The 6,378-nt window shown below is 38.3% G+C and overlaps 1 long non-coding RNA gene across 1 annotated transcript in view; it reads left to right on the forward strand.

Moving 5' to 3' along the window:
• The first annotated feature begins 504 nt into the window (after positions 1–504).
• Positions 505–6,378, forward strand: part of LOC121030527 (uncharacterized) — a 20,112-nt gene continuing 14,238 nt past the window's right edge. Inside the window, exon 1 of the long non-coding RNA XR_005790277.1 lies at positions 505–912. This is a non-coding gene — a long non-coding RNA (uncharacterized LOC121030527). The remainder of the gene's footprint in view (positions 913–6,378) is intronic.

Below are 6,378 nucleotides of genomic sequence, written 5' to 3' on the forward strand. Positions count from 1 at the left end.
CAGTGGAATTTTGATAGGTCCAAAAGAGACCTTGGTAGTTTAAGCCACAGGAGAAAACATACCCACATATAGAAAAATTGTAAGTGGAGATTATAGAATATGCATTCTCTTAGGGTAGGAAAGTTAGAGTTTCTTCAGTGCTGGTTATTCCTCTTCTTGACGTAATCATGGATCCTGAGACTACTTGCCTCTGCTGAATTTCTGTACTTCCCTCAGCAGAAATCACTTAGGTCCTGTGTTCTTCCATTTCCTCTTCGAATAAAACAAAATGATAGAATTTTCTTCCACAAATATGAAGGGTGATACAAATGATAATGTCTTATTTTTTTAATCTTTAGACAAGATAAATGCCTTGAAGGTAAGAAAACACCTATTTCTTTCTTTCTTTCTTTCATTTTTAAGAAAAAAAAGGATAAGTTGATTTCATTTGAAGAAAGCCAGATGTCCTCAAGATAGGTCCTGTCTGCCAACAGAGTTCTTAAAAATCCTCTGATGAGTCAAAATTCCAAGGTTCTTTCCCATGCTGGCGGTCAGAGTGATAAGGCCTCTCCCGCTAAAATGTTTCTATAATACTCTCAGTGGTCAGTTGATTCCCTGTATCCAAATCTTATCCCAATAAGTCACTTTAGTTCCCCCTGATTCCTGAGCAAAGCCATTAACTAAACAACGAAGAAAACAGAATTTGTATGAATGCCAACTGATTCAAATACTAATTGGTAATATCTGTGTGCAGTAGTTTCCTTCAATATATGTTATATTATACTTAACTGCTCTCCTGTCCAGGATATTGGTATTATGCATTTGTACAACATTTGTTACACTTTGTTTAATTATCTTTTATAGATTACCGATAGAGCATTTAAAAGAAATGAATGAAAAGTGTGTGCAGAGTGCTGCTCTATAACTGAATGGGTATGTATTATATTCTCCTTGGTCAAATTTCCCAGAGACCCTTCTCTGAAGTAGTCATATAAATGATAGTGATCTCTGGATGATGCTGTTGGGATTAGATAATAAGAGTATGACTCATAAACATGTCATTTAAACATGGGAACAAGTAACTAGAACCACTCTTTTTAGCCAAAAGCCTCTCATTTTTATGGGTTTTCCACCCCCACATGAATGGCATACACCTCCAGTCTTTAAACTGGCAGGTTTTCTTAGTAAAATGACCCATTCTAGGATGAAGAATACCTAAATCCCACAAGTAAAAGAAGCAGTCTGTTATTACTCTTCCTGTTCAGCACATGAAAAGCAGAAGTATGTGAGAACCAGACCCAACCTGTAATTTGGTAGCCAAACAACAGATCTGTGCTGTAACAGGAAAAATAAAAATACAGCTCTACTTTGGTATTCTTGGCTGGTCTGCCCCGGAGGAGTGAAACTTTGCTTGATTTTCTTTCTTCTACAACAATGTTCTCGTCTGCCACTAGATTCCCACCAAAGGAGCTTGTGCACATGGGGGTTTTGATGTTTGCTTCCATTCCAAGGGCTGAGATTGAGGAGTATATGGTCTGTGTTTTCTCCGATATAATTTTCCCCTATGTACATTTTAGAGTTGAACTGTTTTAGGCTATATATTTTTTTTCTCTTTATGCAAGTGATAAAAGGTAAGCTGAGGCACATTAAAATTTTCAAAAATTTATTTGAGCATACATCAATTCAAATTTGATGGCACCCAGTCAAAGGTGGTTAGGAGTGCCCCACTGACAGGAGCTGGGAGAGAGATTTTTATAGACAAGGTGGAAAGCAAGGTAAGGAAATCATTTGACTGGCTATAGCTTAAACAGTCACCTGATTTGGTAAAATCTATTTGGCTGTTTGTGATTGGTTGTTCTTAACTGTCATCTTTTGGATTCAAGTGTGTGGCTCTGGCTTGGATTTTGGTTTGCTCACAGAGGCTACCCGGGCAATAGAGCCACCTCAGTCTAGTGGCCTCCTTGTTTAATTACTTTAACACAAGGAACATAGTTATCTCATTACTGAAGTGGTCAGAGTTCCTCACATCCATGATTGACTATAACTTGCTTAGTGACAAAAAGGTCAGCTCTTCCTACTGCGGTCTATTAGTCCTTGTTTTATCAATGCTACAGACACATGTTGATCGTTTTGAGTAAGACAGTATCATATTTAGATCTATAATTTTCACAATGGGAAACTATGTGTATGAGTGTGTATGTGTCTGTGTGTGTATGTATGTATACCCTCACACATATACATACATACCTATATGTACATATACACACACACAGAAATAAACACATATGTATGTAATTTAATGGAAAATATTCATATTTGTCTTGGTCCTTATAACAACAGGAACAAAAATAATGAGGACAGTGTTATTATTCTGTAACTGTCACTGAAGATAAGATTTTTGTCATAGATAAGTGAGGAAAGAGGAATTTGATGCAGTTATAAGAGAAATAGCTTTTAATCCACACAGATTCCCCAAATCATTCTACCAAAATGCTGGGAATCTGAAGCCCAAAGAGAGGCTTGGTACCTTGACAAAAGGCATCTTGCCTTCTTTATCTAGTAAGTGATCTGGGGACTAATCAGTGATTTGATTTTTAGGCCAGTGAGTTTCTCTTATTTCAGGTTGTCTTGTAACCTGAAGTGTTTAGATCCCAGTAATACTAGTTTCCAATTCCTTAGTGTTCAATTCCACTGCCTTTTTATTGAGTAATGTGTATATAGTAATAGAACTTGACACTCCAAAAAAATGCACAAAATTTCTTCCATCATTAAACAGAATCCTATGAACATCATGATAAAATTTTGTATGCAGCATGCATTTATAGGACAGTATCACAAGATAGATATTAAGGTATTTTCCTGGGAGATGAAAAATCTAAAGAAATTTGTGGTGGGTCCATTTGTTATGGGAATGAATAAAATGTTACTAGTTGTTGCAGGCATCTTGTATATAGCAAGATGAGCCAAAAGCTAGCTTTTTCTATTTATTCCTGTGGCTTCAACCTAAAATGACGGAGTTAACCTCTGTTTCTGCAGGGCTAAACTGCTATTATTTCCCTGTTTACCTCTGTGACAAGAAAAGGGGAGGATAAGGACAAGTAAAAATACTTTCGTATTTTAGGACCATCGAAAGGGATTATTGAGAGTGCCAGAGCTGACCTAGTGCTTTGAGTTGGGGAAGATGTGTTACAAGGGGCTTTGGAAAAGAGGCACATTTTTAAAGGTATTGAAAGTCTTTCTGAGGCTATGGGGTAGACTTCATATTTCCTTAGCCCCTGCAGTGATATTCTTAACCCTAAGAGATGTCAGTATCACTTTTGGGGGTGGTTTAGGCCTTTTGAAGGTAGGGACAAGACATTAGTAAGCATGGCCATGAAGGTCACAGTGAAAAGTACCTGTGCCCAGCAGAGTAGGCTTCTCATGGTCTCTTCTGGTGAACGTAAGAGCAAAGTTTAGCATACACTGATGGCCAGAGTGCTCCGTTCCAAATGTTCTGGAATGACCCAAGAGGAAATCATGACTAAATCACAACTTCCTTTCTAAAAGACAGGAGGGAATTCTGAGCAGATTGTTTGATGAGTAAGAGAAATAAAAAAAAATGCAATAAATAAGGACCAAATTTCCTTCACATGATAGAAAACCTAGCCCACTCAGAGGGGTTCTTGCCCTTTTTTGTCTATGTGCATATCCTTCATTCAGTCTTTGAGGTGAGAAAGATGAGTTGGAAAAAAAGAAAAGAAAAATCATGAAAGTTATTTCCTGGCATCTCACCCAGGAATGAGTGATGAATAGAGCTTGGAAACAACTTTAAAAGCCATTTTCTTTGCTCATGTGAGGTCATGAGGTTGCTCTGTGCAACTCTCTGGGCACTAGAATGAATGAAAATGGCACAAAACACACCCAAGGTCTATCATTGATTTAAAGTGATTGATGGCTGGTCTTGTCTGATTGTGCTATATTGTCAAACCATCCATCATTCCAAACAAACCCTACACTCCATAGCCTAGTATACAGTTACATGTGGCCAAAGAGTTGAGGATTTTTTTTTTCCCAGAGAACAGTTGGTGGTGGGGTGGGGGCAGGGGGAGGGAGAGAAAACATGTTGCTTCCTATTACAAAACTATAAAGTTGTTGTCTGTTAAGAAGAAAGTGCTCTGATGACACATGCTAAATTCTTGTTAAGTTCATGTAGGAGTGTGTTCATTTCCATTGAGCAAACCATATTTTCCACATTTCCCACTCTTTCCTCAAGCTGTGTCTTCCCAAGCTTTTTCACAAGACCTAATATTTGTCCTACTTAGGAAATCAGCTGTTCCTAATTCCTAGACCAATCTTGGTTTGAGACAGGAAGTCCATTTTTTGAGAACACCTAAAAAATGATTATAAAACTATTTCATACTCATTACCCACAACATAGAAGATAAAGGAAAGTATGAAGAAATAAAAGTAATATACAATCCCCTCTCATCCTACATCTTAAAGCATATCTCCACTCTTTCCTTCCATGAGGTTTCCTATGTGTTTGTATCTAGTTAGCTATGATATATCTTTTACCCTTTTAATATAAAAGATCAGGGGCGCCTGGGTGGCTCAGTTTGTTAAGCGTCTGACTTCGGCCCAGGTCATTATCTCACGGTTCATGAGTTCAAGCCCCGCTTGGGGCTCTGTGCTGACTGCTCAGAGCCTGGAACATGCTTCAGATTCCATGTCTCCCTCTCTCTCTCTGCCCCTCCCTCACTTGTGCTCTGTCTCTCAAAAAGAAAATAGACATTTAAAAAACTGCTTAAAAAATTTAAAAAAGTAAGACCACACTATATATGCAATTTTGTATCCTTTTATTCTCACACAATGTTATATTTTAGGTTATTGCAGGTCATTGCAAAACCTTCCAATACATGATTCTTGGGGCAGACAGGGAGTATTAGCCTCTTCTGACTCACTCTATCGGGTTAATAGGACTGCGTAGGGGTATACTGCTGGAGCACCAGTGGTGATGCTTCTCAGTCTGAATCACCATTGATGCTTATCTCACCCATGACATCATGTCTCCTGCTTACCTTTGGGCTTCATAGTTGAGGCCAGAATCTAACTTGCCCCATAAACCCTGTAGTGCAGAAACAGACTTGTGGCTTCAGTAGCTGTTAGCTAGTTGGGTGAAGAAATTGCTCTAGGCTTCACTTCCTATGTTTCTCTTCAAAACGTTGCCCCTGGTTTGCTGTTGCTGCTGTTGTTTATACCTGGATTTTCTTTCTTTGGAAAGCTCCTTCAAAGTGGCATTTCAGCTGGGTGGTTTCTATGAATTTGAGGGTTCAAATCTCCCAAGATGTTTTGTTTTGGCTCATTGCCAGTGGTTCTCAACTGGGTGTGATTTTTGGCCCATAAGGGATGGGATATATTGGCAATGTCTGGAGATAATTTGTATTGTCATAACTAGAGGAATGCTACAGGGATCTAGCAGGTGGAGGCCAGGGATGCTGTTAAACATCCTACAAGGCACAGGACTGGTCCACGAGACAAAGAATTAACAGGCCCCAAATGTAAATAATGCCAAGTTTGAGAAATCCTGCCTTAAACTGTCCACATCATGGCCTTTAAGGTTATAAGGTAATACTTATACCTGACTCTGGCTCAAGGAAGTCTGTGTCTCCCCTTTCTTACACAGATACTCAATGCCCCTCTTCTACCTGCCTAACTCACCACTAGTAGGTAAAAGTAATACTAGGCTCTGAATCCTCTATGTTGAAAATACACTGTCAATGAAATCTGAACCCTGCATCAATATATGAAAGGCACTAAGCTAGGCACATTGAATAAGACATATTCTCCATGATCTATTTTTTTAGGCTAACATGGAATGTAAGATGTGTTCAGAGATGACTACATAAATCTGTATCAGTATATTATGACATGAGTCTGTCCAAATAATTAATTACATGGAATATGGATACTGCTGGCCACTTCCCTCCCTCTTAATCCCCAGGGATATTTTAAATTCTGGATAGGCACTCTCACAAAGATGATCTGAATGAAACCAAATTAACATCCAGAAATAATGTATAAAACACACCAAGCCAGTAATTCCATATGGAAGTCAATTTTTTTATGTAGCCAAAATTCTTATCTGACAATATCCTTCACCTCCACCTAATAATTCCTGTGTCTTAATGAATGGTAGAATGAAAAAAAAATTGATTCCTCTTTCAGGAAAGTGCACTTCTACTCTGCATTACCATCTTCCTCCACATTGCTCTTGGTTTTTTCTTCACTTGTCTGTAGTAGCTGAACCCAGAGGGGCTTATCTGATCAGCCAGTTCTAATCTTTTCTGTCAAACTCTCTCAAACTTTCTTTCTTCTTTCTTTCTTTCTTTCTTTCTTTCTTTCTTTCTTTCTTTCTTTCTT

The sequence above is a fragment of the Herpailurus yagouaroundi genome, unplaced genomic scaffold (genome assembly GCF_014898765.1).
Source record: "Herpailurus yagouaroundi ecotype Mexico unplaced genomic scaffold, PumYag 140, whole genome shotgun sequence".
Classification (NCBI taxonomy): domain Eukaryota; kingdom Metazoa; phylum Chordata; class Mammalia; order Carnivora; family Felidae; genus Herpailurus; species Herpailurus yagouaroundi.